Below are 24254 nucleotides of genomic sequence, written 5' to 3'. Positions count from 1 at the left end.
AGAAGAGAAAAAAAGGGCTTAAGGTCGCTGTGTAGTTGGGTCAGGCCTGGGAGGCCCACCGGCGGAGGGGAGGAGGCGCACGCAGGGAGGAGGACGGGGCGGTCATTCTTTTGCAGCAGGTGTCGATGGTGCGTTTGAAATCAAACATTTAGAAACGGTAGTTTTTGTTTGTTTGTTTGTTTGTTTTAGCATTTTGCAGGACTAGGCGGAGGCAAGGGGGTGGGGGCGGCGATGTCTACCTCCGCCCGCCTGCTTGATCCTACAATGCCGGCTGCAGATCAATACCCGCTCACTGTAATCCCAGTAATTGTAGGGCTTGCAGCTTTTATTTTAAAGAAATAGGACACTGGGGCGCGAGTGGACGGCTGAGGCAGCGCGGCTGGACAGCGGTGCCTCAAGGCGCCTTTTGGGGCGCCCATCCTTCCCCCTTGAGCCCTGAAATCTCCCCGCAGTGGGGTGGTTTCGGGACTCCAGCGCGCCTCAGGCAGGGAATTGCGCTCGCACAAAGGCGCTCTTGGCTGCCCAGGGCAGGCCGCGTGTGGCAGGGCGTGCAGCGCGGTATCCGGCCTTTTTCGGGCCTGCTCGCCGGCCGAGGCGGGTAGGCCAGAACTGGGGATAGGCATCTTGGGTTTGCACGCTGGCCTGTTGGTCTGAGGCCGCACGGATTCCAGACCTCGAGCCCCCGCCCCGGGCCCCTGGTTGGTGGAATTTGGGCCTTCTGGCGTAGAAGGCGAGAAGTTTTGTCCCCTTCCGGCTGCCTTCCAGGGCCTGAGGCCGGGCAAGGCTTCCGGCCAGCCCCCGCTGCCGCCCTAGTTTGGGCCTGCACTGCGCCGGACGCTGTGCCTGGGAGGCTGGAGGGGCGCTAGGATGACGCGATTTTTCGCTCGCGCGGCCTCTTGGACTCTTGTTTCCTCAGGGGGCTCGGGGCTGCGCGTTTGGCCTAGGCCCACCGAGCCCGCTGCGCCCGCGGGCCACCTCCTCCCTTGTCGCCCGCCCCTTGCTGGCAGAGCCGGGGCAGGACCGCTGGGGCCTGAGGCCGCAGCCCCCGCGCGGCTGGCAGCCCGCAGCTTCTGGCGCCCCCGAAGATGACCATCTGTCATTCAATTAAGGTTTCAGGGCAGCTGATGGGGGAGCCAGGGTCAGCGACCTCAGGACAAAACGGCCTGCTGCCTCGGATAGGAGAAGTTCAAATGTTAAATGCGGAACATTGTGCCCTCTCCCAGTGCCGTCCCCCACCCGGCCTCAGGTCCGGCCGGTGGACAGCAGCGGGGTGAAGGGCAGCGGTCATTAGCACTTAGATTTCAGCTCTGGGCCGGGCTCCTTCTGTTGGGTCATTTTGACCAGAGAACCTTTAACCCTTTCACACTAGCCCGCCCTCTAGGGAAGGGCAGCTTCTCTGATAGAGGAAAGAAAGAGGGAGATCAGATGCACCCATATAAAGAGGGGTCAAATTGTCTTTCGGGTCGCTTCTTCATAGGAGAAGAAAACCTACAAGATAGGAAAAAAAATAAAAATAAAAAAACCCAGGTCGTTATATCCAAAACAAACTAAAAGATTTTCGTAAAGTTTTATTTTTTCATTTTTAGTTTTGGAGAAGTACAGTCATTAAATATGATCAGGGAAATTAATAGATTTGTACAAAATTCCAAACTTTCCTCCTCAAATTTTGTTTACCCCAACTTATGTGAGTAGTGATGAGCTTAGGCCAGTTACAACTTCATTTATAAGTGTTGGTGATGAAGTCTCCATTGCAGCCAGCCTCATCTACAGTTGAAAATAGATTGGACAGTTCGCTTTTCCCTTTGGGGACTTTCTCCTAATAAAATGAGCTTAAAAATAATTTTAATTAATGGAATCATAAATACATGCATTAAACATCCACAGGCTGTGGGCATTTAGGTGTTAATATTCTTGGCTTCCCTACACTAGAGAGAAGGAGAAGCGGCCACATACTTAGCAGTTTTCAGTGGCAGATCCAACTATTCCTCTCAATTATTAACCATGAAGCCTGAAAACAATTCTATTAGGAAGATATCATTTCAAGGCTTGGAAAACTAGGTCCTACAATAGGCTAGTTAGTAATAGAGGAGGAAACTGGGGCTTCTGGCTTCCAGCCCTATTTCTCAACATTGAACCTAGTCCTTACTTTTTGGAGGTAACTATCAAGAAATCAATTAATCAATCAGATATTCAGCATTGAAGCACCTTAGCAAATTTTTTATTGGATAACAATGAATAATGCATGGCCCTCCAGTATATTGACTGTGGTAAATGGTCTTTAAGGTAAGGTGCTGCAACAAGTACCTTTAAATAAAATCAAAATAAAAGTTTACCACAATCATAATAAATTGTTCAGTCATCTTCTTATTGACTCACGTAGCATCTTTCTTCAGGGGCATTTGGAGTTATTTTTTTCCCCCTTACAAACAGACCAGAACAAATTGATGAATTGAGCTTTCACTATGCTAATTTAGATGTTATAAATATTTAATTAACATCCCTAATAGCCAGTCATAGAGGGCCCCACTCTACTTTACACTGTTCTTAATCTAAAGTAAATGCTTTTCCCATTAATAGCCTGATGCCATATTAGCAGCTTCCTGGGTAAAAGGACCCCACTTAGTCTAAAAGGAGGCAGCATTGAGTAGTCTGCATTAGATAGGTGTTTATTCTTGTTTGTAAAGGATGGGGAAAACAGTATCAACTCTACAAATTCCACCTTTTCAGTTCTTGCTGAGAAGGTTCTTAGAGGTGACCTGTCAATTTCATTCTTCTGGACAAGGTGATCTTTGGAGTTTATACTAGAATAAAAATGAATTTATTTTAATAAAACATATTAAAAAGTGGATCATAGGTAATAGGTGACAATTTTCCAACTGTACAATGTACTAGTCTTTTCAAAAGAGTGGTGCAGTGAAAAGGATGCTGAACTGGGAGTCAAAGAACCCAAGTTCAAATCCTGTAACATTCACTAGCAGTGGGATTCCTGGGCAAGGCATTTAACCCCCCACACCTCAGTTTTCTCTTTTAATGTGGAGACAATTAATGCCTATGCCATGAGGTTACTTTAATGATTAAGTGGGAGAACATATGTGAAATTACTTGGCATATTGTAGATGCACAATTAATATTGAGTTAATTCCTAAATGACTGCCAAAAATTCATGAACTCTTTTCTCCCCTTATATTTATTTCTATTTTCTCTAAAATATTCTGATCATAATCTAATCTATTTGCAAATGTTTGTCTCATCAGTTCTTGGATCTAGTTTCTATAATATGAAGCGGGGAAAAACTGGGAGGTCTAAACTGACCAGGAGACAATGTAAGAACAGATACTAGAATTTAGACTTTCGAAAGCTCTTAATCATAAACTCCAATCACTAAAATGTTCTTACACAACAATCCTTGTGTGATTTAGAAAGATTCCAGAAGTTGCATTATATTTCCCAGGGGCCAGGAATCGGGCCAGAACTGAGAGTTCTAGAAATTAGAAACTCTCCAGGCTGATCTAACTCTGGGATTAAAATCAGCGGAAGCCAAACATTAGAGTACGTAGATGAAGAAAGGAAAAGAAGCTTCAGACAATTTAAATTTAAAGCATTAGAAAGATAATCCATCTTATTCTGAGAATATTTTTCAAAGCATTTGAGGGAAAACTAAATTGCCTTATTGGATGTTGCTGGTTACAGAGACAATAGAAACCCTGAATTATTCTTATTTGCCAGCACAAAATAAATACTACTTAATGTAATATAGGCATTGATATTGATAAGATAGATATTTATCTAGATACAGTAAATATGCTAGTAAAATCACATCTTTTTTTTTTTTGGTTAGCAGTGGAAAATTCCATATAGAAAGATGAATGGGGAAGGGGCAAGGCACTGGCTGGGATGATTTCCCAAGGAGGAGGCAGTAGTAGGAGGTATAGGCAAAAAAACAGCAGAGTCTGACACAGGACAGCTCATTCTCTCTTCTTTTTATTGTTCTTCCACTGCCCTGCTCTCTGTCTTTTCCTCTCTCGTTTATCTTTCTGTTCTGTGATGATCCATTAAACAGAAAGGGAAACATTTTGGTGTTGTCTCCTCCCTCCAACTTTTTGTTTTGAGATTTCCATGGGAAATGTTTTTGACAGGTAGCTCTCAGGGGTGTCTCCCAGAGTGTTACTTTCTGAGGACACCAATCATTCTATAGGAATTCCATTAAGAAGTCTGTAGGAATGGGCTACAGAACTCTAATTACCCACTTCTTGGGCCTCCTGAGTGAGGGCAATGGGCCTCTTGGAGATGCTCCTGGAGCTCTTAAGAACAGGATCGAAAGTGATTTGCCATATGGAAAACTTCATGTTTGCTTTGTAATCTACTGCCCACTGTGTGCCAGGCACCTTACTTGGCACAGGGGTTAAGAGGAAGCAAGAAGTGGGATATGACAGATATTTAGGTGCTATTTCAGAGACCTGAAGAAAGCTACGAGAGTAGAAAGAATCGGTAGCTGCCTGGGCAGGGAGTTTGTCACTAATGGCTTTTTTTTTTTTCCTGTCTTTTGTCTTTTTAGGGCCGCAACTGTGGCATATGGAGGTTCTCAGGCTAGGGGTCTAATCGGAGCTGCTGCTGCTGGCCTATGCCTCAGGGAGGCCAGGGATCAAACCCTCAACCTCGTGGTTCCTAGTCGGATTCGTTTCCGGCACACTACGACAGGAACTCCACTGACGACTTTTCCCAAGGAAGCAACCCCTCAAACTCAGGAGGAGAGATGGGGTTGGGCAGGTGATGATGAGGATCTGGGAAGGATGTTGAGGCAAAGAGAATGAATAACATGTGCAAGGCCGCTAAGGTCTTGGTGTTCAACCTGGCAGATGTGAGATTGTACAGCTCATGAAGAAAGTCAGCTAGGACTTGTGAGGGGTCTTAATGCCAAGTTGGATTTGGATTTGATCATTTAATCAACAGGGAACCAACAGACATTTTGAAGCAGGCAAGTGAGGTGACCAGATTCATTGCCTAGGAAACTAATTTGTGGCAGAATGAGGAGACTGAGGCCAGGAAGGCCAGTATAAAAATGACAAAACAGCAAACCAAAACAAAACTGGTACCCATAATCTTGGTGTATATATATAAAACTCTAATTCATCAACTAATTTCTCAGATCTCCATTTTTTCTGATACAATCACAGAGAAATCCCAGTATTGAATTCATCTGTGAAGCATGTGTAATTTTTTCTGTTTACTATTATCTTTGGTTATTTTTCTTTCCTATTACAGTAAGTACCCATAGCTTTGCCTTTGAGTTGTGTCGTTCTCAGCTGAATTTTATTTGTATGTTTTGGGTGGACACCCATTTTCCCTGGACAGGAAGATTGTCTTCAGTGGCAGTGTGAGCTGGTCATGTTCAAATGAAACATAAAGCAAGTCAAAAAGCCTTGAAAAATAAAATGCATCTTCATTATTTGTCTTCTTGAGGCTGTCTTAGAATCCTCACTTCCTTTTCTTATATTGCAGTCTACATACAGAACTTACTAAAGTTCATTCATCTTTGAATATTTCTTTATTTTTCCCCCCAAATTCCTCCCTTTTCCTCTTAGTAATAAAATTCCTATATTGTTGAATGTAAAAATGTGCACAGACATGCCGTTGTATCTCCAGTCTCTCTTGCAGTAAAGGGTAGTTGTCCATGAGAGGTGCCTTAAGTCCTTCTTAGGTGCCTTATGATGAGACTTCCAGAAATGTACTTAAAAGGAGGCTGAATCAGTTGGGGTGTATGACCTTTGGGTCTTGCTCTTTTCTCTTTCCTGATGCCTGGATCATAGACTTAATGGTTGGAACTACAGTAAACACTTTGCAACCATGAGGCAATTTTGAGGATAAAAGCTATATATTAAAGATGGAGTGGCAGATATACAGAAGGAGCCTGGTTCCTGATGATCATTCCAGCCTTGAATTTTTCTTATGAGAGAGAAATGGGTCTTTATCATATCCAGGTCAAGGTTGTTTCAGATGTGTTACTAGCAGCTGAATGTAATTCTAACTGATAGACTTTGAAAGTAGATTCTAAAATCTGGAAATCCTGGTAGAGGTATATTCTCAATCAAGACAATATCATATCTAATGTTCTTCATTATCACAGTCTGTAATTTATAGCATATTGATTATTTCCTTTTGTCTTGTTGCATACAGGTGCATTAAAAATTTTTTTTACAGGTGCATTTTTGGGGTGTTTTTTTTAGGGCTGCACCCACGGCATATGGAAGTTCCCTGTCTAGGGGTCAAATGGGAGCTAAAGCTTCCAGAGTACCCCACAGCCACAGCAACATTTGATCTGAGTCATGTCTGTGACCTACACCACAGCTCATGGCAATGCCAGATCCTTAACTCACTGAGCAAGGCAAGGGATCAAACCCACATCCTCATGGATACTAGTTAGGTTTGTTACCACTGAGCCACAACAGGAGCTCCTACAGGTACATTTTGACTTCTTGTTACTTGTCCTAACACTTGATTTTATTCTATGTCTGCCCTTTCATATGTCCTATTTTATTTATCTCTGTTTCTCATGTAAAATCACTCTGGATTTTTTTATATTTCTTAAACTAAATTTATTCATTATTTATAGTGGTAAGCTTCCAATTACTTCATTAGTTCTTTAATGATGTCTGAACATTTACATTTTGAAATATTTATTCTTAACTGAGAAATTACTTTATTTCTTCTTTACATCATTATTGGAAACAAGAAATATGTACATAAGTAGGTTATATTATTAATTAATTTTACTTTAAAGGAGACATATCAAAATATTTGTTAATAAAGGGGTATTGGTTCTGACTGGATTGAGCAATGGGGAGACCCAGACCTATGCTACATAAAACATCTGTTTACCCTGGGCTGGTTCCTGAGGCAGGCCTACATCCAGGTGAGACTTAAAGGGATGGATACTATTATGCATTTACTGAAAAGAACAAAACATTCATTAGAGAAAGGCTGCCCTAAGTGATTTTGTTAACATGGCATGCAATTAAGGGTTTTCTCTTGTGCTTGAACTTGCTATATCTATTCCTGTCTCCTTTGAAACTTACAGCATTATTATTTTTTTCTGTTATGATATACCCTCTTCCATTTGGATTTGTTGGTAAAAATAGCAAAATCTTCAAATCTGTAGAAATCTGTGTTCATACGCCTCTTTCTATTATTGTTTTTATTTCAGCACTGGTGATTTGGCTTCATCTACTGACTTTTGTTGTTACTTCCGAGCATGGTGCTTGATTACACCTTACAATGGCCAGTGTCTTATGACTTGCTGGATCTAAAGCTTCTAAAAAAATACTAATACATGAAAATGCTGACTCTATCTCTTGAGATGTATTTTTCCTTGCCTTTTGTGCTTTAGAAATTTAAAACTTATAGTCACTGCAACTGCAGTGTCTGGAAGAAATAAAAGTAGAGTGAATCAGATAAAGAAAAAGAGAGCAATAGGCAATTTGAAATGAGAATAGAAATAGGAAAATACTTTGAGTAAAAAAACAAAAGCAATTGTGATGCTTCTTAAATTTGTTATAAAATTCATTATTTTCATTTAGACCAAAATAAAATTTCAGTAACATCTGTGGATTATAAAGCAGGACTTACATACCTTAGGCTCTTAGAGAAACTTGAGTGAGGGGATGGTTCTGCCAGTGGAGCTCTGGGTTTTTATCCTCATTCAGAGAAGCTCCACTTTATAAAATATTTTGAGCAAGAATTAGTTTGTGTAAAGAATTTATCTCCAATGAGAAGGCATTGTTTAGTAGGTTTTGTTGACCTCAAGTTGGCATATATAATTAGTATTTTCAGCACCTCTGGATAATTTAGTTCTCTTCATTCTTAGAGATTACTAACAAATGAGCAAATAAAATGAAAAATTCTCTTTTAAATTAATATTAGCACTCAAAAAAAACCTTATATTGATAAAAATATCCCACTTGTTCTCCTGAGTTTTTAGTTTGTTTTGAAATGTTGAAGAGACATAACTAGATTTTTGACATTAGAAAATTAAAGATAGTCCCTTATTAACATCAGTGGTTTATGTATTTCAAGACTTTCTTTTGCTATAATGACAATGCAAATGCAGTTTTGCTCCATAGAGATATTCCAAATTGTAATAATATCACAATTTTCAGAGATGGAGAATGATGCAGATATTTAAAACAAGGTTATTTAAAAATGAATATAAGAGATGTAACATTATAGTCCCTAAGACTTTTGCAATTTAGGGAATATATTTGATGCTGACTTAATATTACTCTGCAGGATGAGTTATAGTCTGAAGTTCTATTAACATTTAATTTACATTTAGGTTGAGATAGATATGATTATTTTATGCATTATGACTTTTCCTGCGAGTTTCAGTTTTCCAGTTGTCAAAGGAGAATTATAGTATCTGCCTACTTGTTTCAGATTTTACTCAAGAGGCATAAATAAGGCGATGCAAATGTTAGATTTTTAAAACAAGGATAGTCATTTATTTTGGTTGGTGATATAGATGATATGCTACCTTCCTTCTGCTGACCCCAACAAAGTTGACATATATTTGCTCAAATCAATTCATGTGTCTTGATTTGAGACATATATATATATATATATATATATATATTGTCTCAAATCAAGAAACATTTGGCAGAGTGGCAGAAGATTGGAGACCTGGGTAGAGACTGGATCACACAGAGCCTCGTTGGCCATGATAAAGACATTTGCCTTGTATTCCAAATGCAGTGGAAAGCCATTGAAGAATTTTTAACAGAGTGACATGATCTAATTTGTGTTTGGAAAATTTCCTCTGGCTTCTATATGAGGAATTAATAGAGGTTCAAGCATGGAAGTGGTGAATGCTAGGGGGCAATTGCAGTTTCAGGTGAGAATGATGGTTTGAATTAAGATAGCAGCTATGGAGAGAGAGAAAATGGAACTTTTGAATGCCAGTCCTTCTCAAACTCTTACAAAACTTGAAGAGGAGGGAACACTTCCAAACTCATTTTCTGAGGCCCAAATTACCCTGATACCAAATCCAGACAAAGATACCAAAAGAAAAGAAAACTACAGGCCAATATCCCTGATGAACATTGTGATGTGATTTATAATAAAAAACATGTATTTGGTCTTCGTCTCTATTTATGCTACAGAGTTCTTAAAATCCTTGGAATTTCCTAAGTGGTGAGAGCTATAAAGATTTTCTTGTTATGTTAATAAGACAACTTTTGGGGAGTTCCCGTCGTGGTGCAGTGGTTAACGAATCCGACTAGGAACCATGAGGTTGCGGGTTCGGTCCCTGCCCTTGCTCAGTGGGTTAACGATCCGGCGTTGCCGTGAGCTGTGGTGTAGGTTGCAGACGCGGCTCGGATCCCGCGTTGCTGTGGCTCTGGCGTAGGCCGGTGGCTACAGCTCCGATTCAACCCCTAGCCTGGGAACCTCCATATGCCGCGGGAGCGGCCCAAGAAATAGCAACAACAACAACAACAAAAGACAAAAAAAAAAAAAAAAAAAAAAAAAGACAAAAAAAAAAAAAAATAAGACAACTTTTGGGTGGCACCTAAGGATGAGGGCTGTTTGCCGAGAGAACCAACCATGTAATTAGAGGGTTGGAACTTTCAGTCCCACCCCTTGACCTCTGGGGAAGGGAGAGGGCTGGAGGTTGAATCAATAGATAATGACCAAGATCTTAATCAATCATGCCTATGTAATGAAGCCTCCATAAAAACTCAAATGGGCAGGGTTTGGAGAGCTTTCAGGTTGGTGAACACATGGAGATTTGGGGAGAGTGGTATACTATGAGAGGGCATGGAAGCTCCATGCCCTTTCCCCATACCTAGCCCTATGTATCTCTTCCATCTGGTACCTCATTGTGGTTTGAAATTACATTCCTTAATGACTAGTAATGTTGAGCATCTTTTCATGTGCTTATTGGACATTTTTATGTATCCTCCTTGGAGAAATGTCTGTTTAAATCCTTTGCCCATTTATTTCAGAAGTAGAAAAACCCACATTTGAAGACTAGTTAGCATCAAGTAAAAAGGAAAGGAAGATATTTAAGATGTATTAACAACCTGAAATTGTCTTTTTTTTTCCCCAGTATCTTCCATCTGGATGTTATTGAGTTATATCCTTCTATAATAGACTACTGATATAGTAAATGATGTTTCTCTGAGTTCTCTGAGCCATTCTAGCAAATTAATCTTACCAAAGGAGAGGGTGGTGGGAACCTTTGATTTATAACAAGTCAGTCAGAAGTACAGCTAACAACCTGGACTTGCGACTGGCATTGAAAAGTCTGAGGAATTGATCATGGGAAGTTCCAATCTGTAGTTGGTCAGAAGCACAGAGTGACTACTATAAAAAAGGCAAGTGATAACAAGTGTTGGTGAGGACAGAGAGAAAAGGGAAGCTTCCTACGCTGTTAGTGGACATCTAAATTGGTGCAGCTACTATGGAAAACAGTAGGGAGGTTCCTCACAAAATTAAAAATAGAACTACCAGATGATCCAGCAATTCCACTCCTGCGCATGTATCTGGAAAATATGAAAACTCAAAAAGATACATGCACCCAAATATTCATAGCAGCACTATTCACAATAGCCAAAACATGGATGCAATCTAAATGTCTATCAACAGATGAATGAATAAAGAAGATGTGGTATATATTTATAATGGAATATTTCTCAACTATAAAACAAAAATGAAATATTGCCATTTGTGGCAACATGGGTGGACCTAGAGAGTATCGTATTAAGTGAAGTAAGTCAGGCAGGAGATTGAGAAATATATGATATAACTTAAAGGGATAGTGCAAAAAAAAAATACAAATCAGATTATTTCCAAAGTAGAAATATACAGACATAGAAAACAAATTTTGGGAGTTCCCGTCATGGCACAGCGGAAAACGAATCCGACTAGGAACCATGAGGTTGCGGGTTCAATCCCTGGCCTTGCTCAGTGGGTTGAGAATCCGGCATTGCCGTGAGCTGTGGTCGCAGATGCGGCTTGGATCCCGTGTTGCTGTGGCTCTGGCATAGGCCGGCGGCTGCAGCTCTGATTACACCCCTAGCCTTGGAACCTTCACATGCCACAGGAGCAGCCCTAGAAAAAGGCAAAAAGACAAAAAAAAAAAAAAAAAAAATTATGGTTACCAAAGCAGAAAGAGGAGGGGAGGGGTAAATTAGGAGTGTGGGACTAATAGACATATACCTATATAAGATAGATGAACAATAAGAATTTACCACATAGCATGTAGAACTTCATTCAATATCTTGCAATAACTTATAATGGAAAAGAATCTGAAGCTGGACACTTGAAACTAATACAATATTTAAATAAACTACAGTTAAATAAAAAAAAAAAATAAAGGCCCTAAGGGAAGACAAATAAGGACATTATGTATTAACAAAGGGATCAATACAAGAAGAGGATATTATACTCATTAACATATACACACCAAATAGAGGAGAACCTAAATGTATGAAACAAATCTTAATAGACTTAAAGGGAGAAACTGACAGGAATACAATAAGAGTACGAGACTTTAATACCCCACTGACATCAAGGGACAGATCTAAACATGAATGCCAATGGAGATGAACAGATGGTGCTTCTTATTTTTATATTTGTTTTGCAAAAGGGCCCAGAGTAGATGGGTATGAAAGGGAGCCCTCATGTGCCTTACATGCACTACACCGCTAAGTAGAGTCAAGTACATCTTGATTCACTAGATTCCATCTCAGGACAGGTTAGTTTTGGAAGGCACATGGGCATATTGCTAGTGGTTAGAACCAAGCTTTGAGTTTAGAGTGAGTAGGCATAGAGAAGCATCCAGACAAGGTTTTTCTACTGTGTCAGGTGCATTGTAGGCCTTCTGTGTATGTTTGACCAGCTGAATTGGCTGACAGGAGCTGCGGGAAATGGCTGTGGTATTCTAAGTCCAGTCAATCTGAGCTGACTAAACATAGGGATTCCTCAAAAGCAAGGGATTCACCAGTGGGGATCCAGAAAATATGCCTTTTTGTTGTCACTTTGGCCACATCCCCTATATACCAGGTGTCTCTGTAATTCTTGGCTCTGACTGGTGCCTTCTTATTTGTGAATAAATTTCACATTTTCCAGGTTATAATTGCCTAGCAAAAAATGAAAAGTGGAAAGAAGTATCTCATCTCTATTCCACCATAGAGAGGTAGCCATTGTATTGTTTGGGTGTGGTTAATTCCCTTCTTTTTTATGTCATATATTTATTTCTCACATATTTTAAAATTGTCATTAGTATTTTAAAATATAACAAAAAATATAAAAGATAAATCCAACACTCAGGTACCCACCACCTTGCTTAAGAAATAAAATGTTTGGGCGTTCCCTTGTGGCTCAGTGTGTTAAGGATCTGGTGTTGTCAGTGCAGCGGCTAGGGGTTACTGCTGAGGTTATGTGTTCAATCTCCGGCCTGGGAGCTTCCACGTGCCATGGGTGGGGCCAAAAAAATAAATAAATAAAACATTCATCCATTTGTTTGAATCTCCCTTAGCACCACTTTTCTGTAATGTCCCTTTCCCTGTCTCTAAGAAATATTTGTTATGCTGCATCTCTTTGCATTCTCGTTTTTATATAATCTATTATTAAGTAATGTAAAATGTTGCTTTATATGGTTTTAAGGTTTACGTAATTATTTTTTTGGCAATTTGTACTCGATACTTAATATTATGCTTGTGAGAGTTAGCTATGTTGATGTAGCCCTGGTTCCTTCATTTTAATTCTTGTATAGTATCCCTTTATAGGACTTGACTACCACTTATTCATCCATTCTCTTATCAGTGATGAAGTTGTCTTTATGGTTCACTATTGTAAGTAATAAAGTTTCCATGGTTGTCTCTTTATGTACATGTAATAAGTTTCTCTTGGATATATACCCAGGAGAGGAAATTCTTCAATTTTATTAGATATTGCCAACGTGTAGTACCAGTTCCCTTTATCCCACAGCGTCATCAACACTATTATTAAACTTTAATTCTGCTGATCTGATGGTGTAAGATAGTATCTCATTGTAATTTTTATTTGTGTTTCCTTTAGTGAAATTGAGTCCCTTGTTTTTAGGCATACATTTTAATATGGTTAAGATCATCCTATATACACATATTTTCCCACTTATAATTAAGACATAGGATTTCTCTTTATTAAATCTTTTTCATAAATAATCTCTAATGGTTGTATAATGTTTCATCATGTGAATGGAATAAAACATTCTGCCATTGTTAGAAATTCAGGTTGCATCCAGATTTTCACTGCTACAGATGAGGTCTGAATAAATTTCACTAGAAAGTCTTTTATGTGTTTGGGATGACTTCTTTAGGTTGGCTTTCCAGAAGATGAATTATTGGGCCAGATGGGATGCACTATTCAAGAGCTCTTCCTAGTACATAGCCAAATTGCTCTTCAAAAGGCCAGTGCTGATATTCTTGCCAACAAGCAGTGTATAATTAGAACCTGAAACTTGAAGGGCATTGCTGACAGCTTTTCCAGATTCTGGAGGAGTGGTTCCAAATATTTTCTATAAGCAATTCAGAGCCTGTCATGGACCGGAGGACACAGAGAGGAGATGGGTACTAAAGAGAAGGGTCAGAGGCTTAAATATTACAAGGTTTCTTGTTTCAAGGAGATGACTGCTCCTCATGCTTTTCAGGGAAGACTGAATGCAGGAAGGAGGGACAGGGTGATTCACCACTATCCTTGTATAGCTGCTCTGAGGCCATTTCTTCTCTTTAGCCTTTCTTCTGGTATATCCCATCTCTGACTTCTTTACTGTCTCCTTTTATAGTGTAATTTTCAAGTAAGTGATGGTATCTGTAGATAAAATCATATGGGAGCCAGAAATCACTTTTCAAGAAATAGTGTCTCTTTTCTTATAAATGAGCTAGTATATTATCTATCAATTAGATTCAACAAATATTAGGCACCTGCCATATTGTAGGCTAGTCCTTGGAGATATAATGATGAACAAAATATATTATGATAGTTTATTATTGTTAGCATGAATCCTATGGTAGAATATTTAGTTTATATACTCTATAATAACCATACTGGTTGTCGAGAGTAATAACAGTCATAATAGTCATTATTACTGCTAGTCACTATATTAATCTTAAGATTCTTCGGTGCCCAAGAATTTTGTTGTTATGAAAAGTGCTTTTCCTGGCACTGCTGGAAATGAGGTGTTACAGTATAGCTGGATATTTTTTTCCTGAGTTTCTCGATCTTTCATAGCTGAGCGGACTTGCCAGATTGGTTGCTTATTAAAATTGGCAGTGTGCCCTGAAGGGCTAATATGTTAATAATAAGTAGTGGCCTGCCTCTCATTAGCATCCTGCAGGATCTGCAGCTGCCACATGGGTCTCCATTCTGCCCCCAACATTCCACTGAGAGCCTACAGGAGTGGGGTTTCACTGCTGCTCATACATCATAGGTGACTCTTTAAAAAGAGATCTTAGAGATGGCAGGATAATTTAATGGCCACAAGTAACATTTGTAGCTCCAGAGGCTATGATAATGATGAAAGCAATGAAACCTTGTGGTCTAGAGCAGGGTCTTTTCGTCAGATAGCGTGAAGAGGGCAATCCATGCATGCTGTAGATTCTTTTTTGATCTTCCCTTGAATGTTCATGTATTTGCTAATAGATCATGAGGGAAGGAAAGATACAGAAGTGGCTAAAGACGGAACCATGGTATTTTGAATTGGTATGATGAATGGGTGCTTTTTCTGGTTGAAGGAAACTGGAAGAGGGTCGACTTTTTCTATAGACCTGTGCAAACCTGACCACACAGCCCAGTTTGTTACAAATATCACACTCCAGTTCTTCATGGAAGACTTTTCTCAGGCTATATCATACTTTGATCAGGACAGCTTTTATCCCTCTATGCACTATTTCCAGGAAGTCTTTACTGAAATAATTTACACAGTTGTAAGATTTAATGATATATTTATTGTAATGCTTTAGCTTTTGCTGTTTGGCAACACTTTTCAACAACAATATTGGGTAAAAAGGAAAAAAAAAAAAAAAAAAAAGGAGTTCCCATCGTGGCACAGCAGAAACGAATCTGACTAGGAACCATGAGGTTGCCAGTTTGATCCCTGGCCTTGCTCAGTGGGTTAAGGATCTGGCATTGCTGTGAGCTGTGGTGTAGTTTGCAGTCACAGCTCAGATCTGGCATTGCTGTGGCTGTGGAGTAGGCCGGCAGCTGTAGCTTCAATTTGATCCCTAGCCTGGGAACCTCCAAATGCCATGGGTGAGACCCTAAAAAAAAAAAAGGGAAAAAGCCAATACTGGGTAAAAAGAATGACTGCTGAGAGCCCACATTGTCAGTGAACTGATTTTCTAATCTGATAGAATTTAAACACTCATGGATATTCTTCTCAATATAAAAATTATATCTGATCTATTAATTTTATAAGCATATTCATTGTTATTACTATTATTAAAAGAAATGAATTCAACTTGGCATTGGATCGCCATATAATTAGAGAAATAAAATTCTCTTTTTGAATGCTGAACTCATTGGCAACGGGTAATGTGACTACTCCAGCTGGTTTTATTATTAATTTCAGGGTTGTTCAGTTCAGTTTCTATTAAAATCAAACATTTATTACTTTCGATTTAATTGAATTGAATTGTTAACTTTGTAATTTATGTACAAGGTAATACATGCAATAGTAATAAAATTCAAAGAGTATAAAATGATATGGAGAAAGTAAGGCTCTGTCCCATCAACTAACCCTGTGTATCTGACACCTCCTCAGTGGCAACCACTGTTATCAGAGTTTAAAAAAAAATTTTTTTTTTGGTGTGTGTATGTGTATCTTTTGAGAGATATATCAGAGGCCAATCTATTTATATCTTTCTATGTACCTATCCCTGTCTGATTTTATTGTATATAAATAGCAGCATAGTATAAACACTTTTCTGCCTTTGCTTTTTAATGTTATATCTTGTTCATAGTTTCATATATTTTTTTGAATGGCTGCCTAGCATTTTATTATAACCCCCAAACACTTGGAACGTCTACCATGTGTCAGGTAGGTGTTGCCTGGTAAGCAAAGTTGGACATGACAGGCCTCTGTCTCCCACATTCTGGTAGAGGAGAAGGTATGTACCTGAAAAATTATAAACATATAGACTCTTGGTGTGCTATCAGAATGGTGTAAGCAGAGTTAAATGAGTGAACCTAGGAAGAGGAGATTAATTCTATTTGGCAGATCTGCCTAAAAGTGGACGATGTGAGCAAATTATTGAACAATTGGTAGATATCTAGCAGGTGCAGATGTGGGCAGGAAGATGTGGAAGGGGATGCATACTAAATCTGTTTAGGGCATGGTAACTGTGGGATGTGGTTGGAACATCAATTTGATAGTGGTCATGGGGGTGTTGGTAGGAAGATGAGAGTGAGGATAAAGCCAAAAAGATAATTTGATGCTTTAAATGGCAGAAGGAAGAGCAAATCTATGTGTGTGGTGGTGGAGAAAAGGGGGCTAGAGAAGAGGGTGGAGACGGAGGAGGAGGAAGGCTTTTGTTTGCTCCAGATATAGGGAGGGTCACAATTCAAGTAAGTTTTGTGGGAGAAAAAAGGAAGAGATAAATTCTTGAGATATCACAGAGCTAATTTTTCTTATGAATAAGGATTGGCAGCTTTATAACATCATTAGCCACTCTGAATCTATTCTCTGATGAACTTGGAGTTTTGAATGCTTAATGAGGATAATCTGACTGACAACCCATTTAAGATAATACACTTTAATAGAGAAGTCAAAAACACTTATTTAGACAGAGACATGAACAACATCATTAGTTTGCAGAAGAAAAATAATTGTGTGATGGCACCCCTTGCCATGCATCTATCATGGAAAAGTCACCAAATAACTGTGTGTGTTTGGGGGGGAGTGGCGGATTCTGAACTGAAACAAGGGAGCACAAGTCTATGTTCAATTGTGCCACTACTTGCAAAGGTGATTTTTACAAGACAAAGTGCTAGAAAACATTTAAAGGGCAGAAAAATGAAGGGAAATAAAATGCTCTAGATAACCTTAAGAGCAAAGTATAAATGACACTTTGCAAGCCAATTTCATTAGCCTGTCTCCAGCATGAGCTATGACAAATGGACATGACTTGTTTTCCTTCATTATTTGGGATCTCTCACAATTTCAAGTGGTTCTCTATTAGGAAATGGGGAAGTTAGACAATCAGAACATGCATTTATCAAATTCGAACTGAACAGATCCTTAAAACAGCATTCTTAAAAATGTATAAATTCCTTTTAGCCTACAATAGATTTCTCTCTTTCTCCCTCTTCCTTTTTCTTCCTTCTTTCTTTCTTTCCTTTCTTTCTTTCTTCCTTTCTTTCTTTTCTTTCTTTCTTTCTTTCTTTCTTTCTTTCTTTCTTTCTTTCTTTCTTTCTTTCTTTCTTTCTTTCTTTCTTTCTTTCCTTCCTCCCTCCCTCCCTCCCTCCCTCCCTCCCTCCCTCTCTCTCTCTCTCTCTTTCTTTCTTTCTTCCTTCCTTTCTTTCTTTCCTTCTTTTTCTTTCTTCCTTCCTTCCTTCCTTCCTTCCTTCTTTCTTTCTTTCTTTCTTTCAAAATTAGATCTCTCTTTGCACTACAGGGACAAGTACACATAACAAGTGAAATTAATATCCTTTTATATGTGCCTCTAATAATTAGTTTATTGCCCTGAGCAAGTGACCATTTGCAAGGCCTGTCAAATGTTTCAAATAGCTGGCTTCAAAGACATTCAGATGAGTGATCCATTGCCTTCATTTGGAACAAGGCACTTCAAGAGTTCAAAGTCAGTGGTACTCACCAAAGATTCTATGGGCCCTCCCCATACTCAGGGCTGGGAATTAGAGATTCTGTAAAATGGAGGATGCAACTATGTTGAGTGAGGGCAAGTGGTTGGAACTTTGAAAACTTCATGTTCTCTGGAGACCATTTGGCCAGGAACAGTGAAGGAAAGGCACTGGAATTCATAAGCTGTTGGCTATATGAGTCATTGCCTAGCCTCCAAAATAATGCAGAAAGGCCCTCCACAGTTTCCTTTGTTCCTGACCTTCCCCTAAACACTCCCAGAGGCAGAATGTCTAGTTGTTAGAAGGCTTCTGAAATAGTGAGTTGATTTCTGCTGCTTTATGACCCATTTGATCTGGCACCACTTGGAGAGCAGAACTTTAGAATGCACAAGAATCAACCAAGGATGCTTTTCCCTTCCTTCCTGTCTTTCTTTCTTTTTTTGTCTTTTTAGGGCCATACTCACGGCCATATAATTAACCCACTGAGTGAGACCAGGGATTGAACCTGTGTCCTCATGGATACTAGTTAGATTTGCTTCCACTGAGCCATGACAGGAACTCCTCACCAGCCTTTTTAATAGAGTAATTTAAGGAAAAATCAGTCATTATATAATTTCATCTGCATGCACTTTAATATGCATTTCTGCCAGATGACACTTTTTCCCTACACATTCATAATACCATTACCACACATAATAAAATTATCAATAATTCTCTCATATTAGCAAGTACCCAATCCATATTCATACTGCCTTGTCTACAAAATATCTTTTTTTTTGTCTTTTCAGGTCTGCATCCGCAGCATATGGAGGTTTCCAGTCTAGGGGTTGAATCAGAGCTGTAGCCACTGGCCTATACCATAGCCACAGTGACGCCAGATCCTTAACCCACGGAGCGAGGTCAGGGATTGAACCTGCATCCTCATGGATACTTGTCATGTTTGTTTCCACTGAGCCATGATGGGACTTCCCAAAATATCTTATAAAAATGGTTTCTACATATTATACATTGCACTGAATTTTATATTTCTTAAGTGTCTTTTATGATCGTCCCCTATCTGTTTAAAAAACACCACTTATTTGTTGATGAAACCAAGTCATTCATCCTACAGAATGTGAATTGGATTCACCTAATTATATCCACATAGTGATTTTTAATTAGTTTGCTGTTATTTCCTATTAACTGATAGTCATTTAGATCTGGGACTTGTTTAGATCTTGTTCTATTTTAGGGGCAAGAATACATGACAAGTGGTGCTATGTGTTTCCTACTGTGTCACAGCAGGAGAAGTCCCACTTTTGGTGGTGCCGAGATTGATCCCTGGGTTCAGGTGTTATGGTCTTGAAAATTCTGGTTCATAGTTACAACCCAGCCCTCTGAATTAGAATCTCTAGGGAGCAGCTCAGGTAATTCTGAGACAGGTGACCAGCAGAACACAACTGTCTGAGAAACACTGTTCTAGAGAGGCATTCTGAGGTCAGATGCATTTTGGGAAATACTATATTGTGATGGTTAACTTTATGTGTCAACCTGACTGGGACATGGGGTGCTAAGACACTTGGGAACATTATTCCTGTGTGCATCTGTGAGGGTGTTGCTGGATGAGATTAACATTTGAGTTGATAGACTGAATAAAGCATATTGCCCTCCGTAATCTAGGTAGGCCTCAATGAATTAATTAAAGATCTGAACAGAACAAAAATGCTGAGTAAGTGGGAACTCCTTCTGCTGATGTTTGAGCTAGGCTATCAGTCTTTTCTTGCCTTTGGACTCAAATTGAAAACTGGACTCCTAGAACCTACTGGCTTTTGGACTAGAACTTATACCATATTCCAAGTTTTCTTTGTGTGCTTCTAGTAGCATTTTTTTTTCCTTTTCTCTTCTTGAGGTGTTTTCTGGTTAGTCAGGAGCCCTCTTAAATAGTTATGACTCACTAGGTAGGACTATGAGGAAAGCCATGGGAAAGGCCTCAAGAAACAGCTGGTATTCAGAAAGAGAAGGACCTCTATCCGGTCAAAATAAGCTTTCAGCAGTTCAAATGTTGTGCTCTCTTCAGAACTAAGCAATTTCTACTGATATGTATTTTTTTTAACAACAAATGGAATTTATTGGTTCATGGAAGAGATCCTTCAAATATGGCTTGATCTAGGGCTCAGCTAGAGAGACACAATTTCTTTTCATTTCTCCACTCTCCTTTCTCCTTCCTCCATTCTCAGGCAGACTCTGCTTTGGTGGTTAAAAGGTGGCTGTAGAAACTCCCAAGGCCATGTCCTTTCTCATTTATGTCAATCAGGAAAGAACAGGTTTTGCTTTTTGTGATACTTCTTGTCTTCAGAGACTTCTGACTGCTGAGAATTTATCTGGATTGAAACAAATTAGTCTTTGCTTTATTTCCCAATTAAATGTATTCCCAAACACACCATTCTTAGACATATTTCTGTGTTTAAAGGCATCTGAAGCTGGTGGGAAGAAAGAGAAATCTAACATCAGTGGATGGAAAAGACCTCAAACTTTATCTTGGTCAGCCCCTGGTCATGTTGATTCAATAATTTATCTCCCCCTTTCTTTTTCAGCTTGGGCTCAGAGAGCTTAGGTAATTTTCCAGAGGTCACAAAGACAGTTAAGGGCAGAGCTGTGTCAGAAGCTGTCTTCTATGAAGACTGAGGCGCATGTGCTATGGGAAGTCCCATTTGTTGACTTCACTGCTTAGGCAAATGTTGAAGTTTCTTTTAATCAACCCTGAATGTGTTTTGTTTTGGAGGCCAGTCAGATGTAGCAGCAGCTCCTAGTCATGGCCTGTCTTTTGAACCTTGGCTCTAGAAGATGGGGAGCTGCAAGCCTTCCTCAGTTTGTGGGGTTTGTGATCTTGTGGATAGTTTTTTATGGTGAAGAAAAAATAATAATTGACATTTTCAATACTGTGTTAAAGCAATTTGAGGACATTCTCATTTAATTTTCACAACAGCTCTACATAGGGTAGGTGCCATTGCTGTCCCAGTTTTACAGATGTGGACATTAACATTTAGAGGGTTGAATAATTTGACCAAAGTCATATAACTAGCCAAGTGATGACAGTACTCACATCATGCCTGTTTGGCTTTAGGGTTACAAATATGTAACCACTTTATGTTTCATCTTAAATAGCTGAGGTAGGCAAACTGGGTATATTAGGTATTGTGGATAATTTTATATCAAACTTTTAAAAAGGACAGATCTTAGAAGTCTCAGAGTGAGAAATTCTAAGTTGCAATATATAAACAACTTACGTAAATTACATACGTGTGTGTGTGTATACATCACACACACATATATGTGCATGTATATGCGTGTATGTGTATATAAATAAGCTATATACATAAAGTATGAGTTTTAAAATATTTATTGTACAAAAATAACATTAAAGTAATTCATAATTTTCCTATTCTTTCTAGACCATCGACTTTAATTTTTTTCCTGACCCCTCCCAGTCACTCTACATACTTATTTATATAGCAAGAACGCTGCACAATGATGAAGGCCAATGCCTCCAGCATCAGATAGGCTTGGGTTCAAATCGTGATGAAGCCATTTACTGGATGATCTTAGGCAAATTGCCTAAATTTGTACACTTTTGTTTTTGAATCTGTAAAAATGAGAATAATAAAACTGCTACATATATCAACTGAATTTTGGGAGTGTTGAGACAATGCTTGTGAAGAGTTTAATATAGTGCATAACTCACACACTATATTGACTTAGCTATAATACTATCATAATTACACATTTTACATAGTTATAATTATAGTATAGATGTGCATTTTTCTGTGTTCATGTAGTATGTGATCAACATGAAACATTTCATCTGAAATAACTAAACACTTCTACCGAAAGAATTTCTTCGAAAATCTAGGATGCTTTATTCCTTTGCTCTCCAGCCCAAAGTCCTATGTCACATTTTAAGTCCCTTGAAGTCCTTGATTATCTTGGGTCCACTCATAGAAATTGGGCAGCAGCTCTTCCTTTCCTTGGCAGCTGGACCAGCACTGGGTCAGGTGCACAGATGCCATCTCTGGCCAGTGATCTCATGCTTGGCTGGACAGAGACTTGCTTGGGCTTAGTCAGGCTGACTGAATTGGCTCCCCTTGACTTTCGAGGAAATCCCAGCTTTTCCCTTCCCACTGTAGTTGAGCAGGTTAGATTTATCGTATGTGCTAACAATGAGATTTTGCATTTACAATCTTTCTTTCTCTGTCTCTGTTATTCCAAGGTGCTCTCTTGAAAGAACAAAAATTCATCATTAAATGGTAATAATTCCTGTGAGGGAAAAAGAGTCATACAGAGGAAAAAAGAGAATGGATCACTAGGCATGACAGCTGGACCAGGTGTGGCTGGGGAAGTTGGGGATAAGAGAAAAGCTGCCTGTCAAAGACTCTTGCTCCTTTGTTCTTGAAGCATCCTCTATTCTAGAAGATGGTATCTGAGCACTTAGGGGTGTGAGGCCTATCATCTCTACTCTACCTTAGCTCTAGGGTCCTGGGCAAAGTTGTCAAGGTAGTAAAACTCATGTCTCATATTTTTCTATGTCCAGTGGTACCTCTTTACCTTGCCTCTACTCACCTACCCACCATCTCAATCATGGAAGGTTCTTCTGTTTCCTAGGCTCTTCAGATAAAATGAAATCACAGGTGGTAGTGATGTAAAATGTGACATTTCCTGGGAAGTTCATGTTGACAAAGGGGCATCTGGAGAGAGTGAAATGTTTGCAACTCAGAATCAAGAGGCTTGGACTAAAATCCTGCTAAACTCAGGTTGATCTTGGGCTGTTTTAATATGTTTTAGCCTCATTTTCTCATTTTTCAAGCAAAATAAAAACCTTATTAGATAATCTTAACATCTAGAACTTAGTTTTCTATATGTATGAAGCAGGTCATGGGATGGGGAATACTTTTGGGTAGAAGGCCTTTCCCTGGTACCTTCTAAATCAGTCACAATCTCTGCATCTTGATCCGTGTTACTCTTCTGAAAGCCACCAAGAAGAAGGGGACACCAGTGGGAGGGCAGCAGGTACCATGGTTGTGGTCTGTCCTCTCTGTGGCCAACAACTGAGGCCTACCAGATAGACTACTCTTGGAAATGTGTAAAGAAGGACCAGAGGAATGAAGTAGATGCTGCCAATGGCACAAGGCATTGTTCTAGGGACTACCTTTTTTTTTTTTTTTTTTTGCCCCCTGATGATGTATAGAGTTCCTGGTGGGCCAGGGATAAAATCTGAGCCAGCTGTGGCAATGCTGGATTTTTAACCCATTGCGCCAGGCCAGGGATGAAACTCATGTCCCTGCCACTGCAGAGATACCGTCAGTCCCATTGTGCCAAGGTGGGAACTCCTGTGGACTACCATTTAATATTGAGAAAACTGAGTATTCTTAAGCAATTGTATCATTGTCTTTTTGGAAATGGTCTAGCCATGAATAAGGTGCCACCCACATTTCTATCTGGCCATTATTTGGGACTCCCAACTTGTCAGTTGCTAAGCTAAGGTCTCAGGACACAAAATGAGACAAACAAGAAGGCAATAACTATCCTTGAGGGAAAGAATCAATAACCAGTATTTTTCCTGCTAATCTGAATTTAGAAATGAAGGGACAGGGACTACCTGTCATGGCACAGTGGAAACGAATCCGACTAGGGACCATGAGGTTGTAGGTTTGATCCCTGGCCTTGCTCAGTGGGCTAAGGATCCGTCCAGCGTTGCCATGAACTGTGGTGTAGGTCGCAGACGTGGCTCAGATCTGGTGTTGCTGTGGCTGTGGTGTAGGCCGGCAGCTACAGCTCTGATTGGACCCCTAGCCTGGGAACCTCCACATGTTGCGGTGTGGCCTTAAAAAGACAAAAAAAAAAAAAAAAAAAAAAAAAAGAAATGAAAGGACAAAGTGAAGTTTTACCTTCCTCTTTTGACCAGTCACTAGAGACAGAGATCTGAGAGTGATTTTCTAAGAATCCTTACCCTTCGACAGCTTCTGCCAGGTTTCCCAGGTTTGAAGTCTTTGGAGCAAGTGAGGTATCCCACTGGTCACCAGAGACTGTATAGAAGTGAAAATAATTTTTCCTCAACCCATTGTGCTGAGTGCTTGTCTGAGACCCTCTTTTCTCTAGGGTACCTTGTAAATAGACAAGCTTATCTAAGGTGGTTGAAAGTTCTCCATTGTGGCTACCGTCATTCAAGATTATCTTTGGGAGTTCCCGTCATGGCGCAGTGGTTAACGAATCCGATTAGGAACCATGAGGTTGCGGGTTCGGTCCCTGCCCTTGCTCAGTGGGTTAACGATCTGGCGTTGCCGTGAGCTGTGGTGTAGGTTGCAGACGCGGCTCGGATCCTGCGTTGCTGTGGCTCTGGTGTAGGCTGGTGGCTATAGCTCCGATTCGACCCCTAGCCTGGGAACCTC

The sequence above is a fragment of the Sus scrofa genome, chromosome 1 (assembly GCF_054392235.1).
Source record: "Sus scrofa isolate SSC_HxYL_T2T_F1_AM1 chromosome 1, Sscrofa_HxYL_maternal_Yorkshire_Landrace_v2.0, whole genome shotgun sequence".
NCBI classification, from domain to species: Eukaryota; Metazoa; Chordata; class Mammalia; order Artiodactyla; family Suidae; genus Sus; species Sus scrofa.
This window is presented reverse-complemented; position numbering follows the sequence as displayed.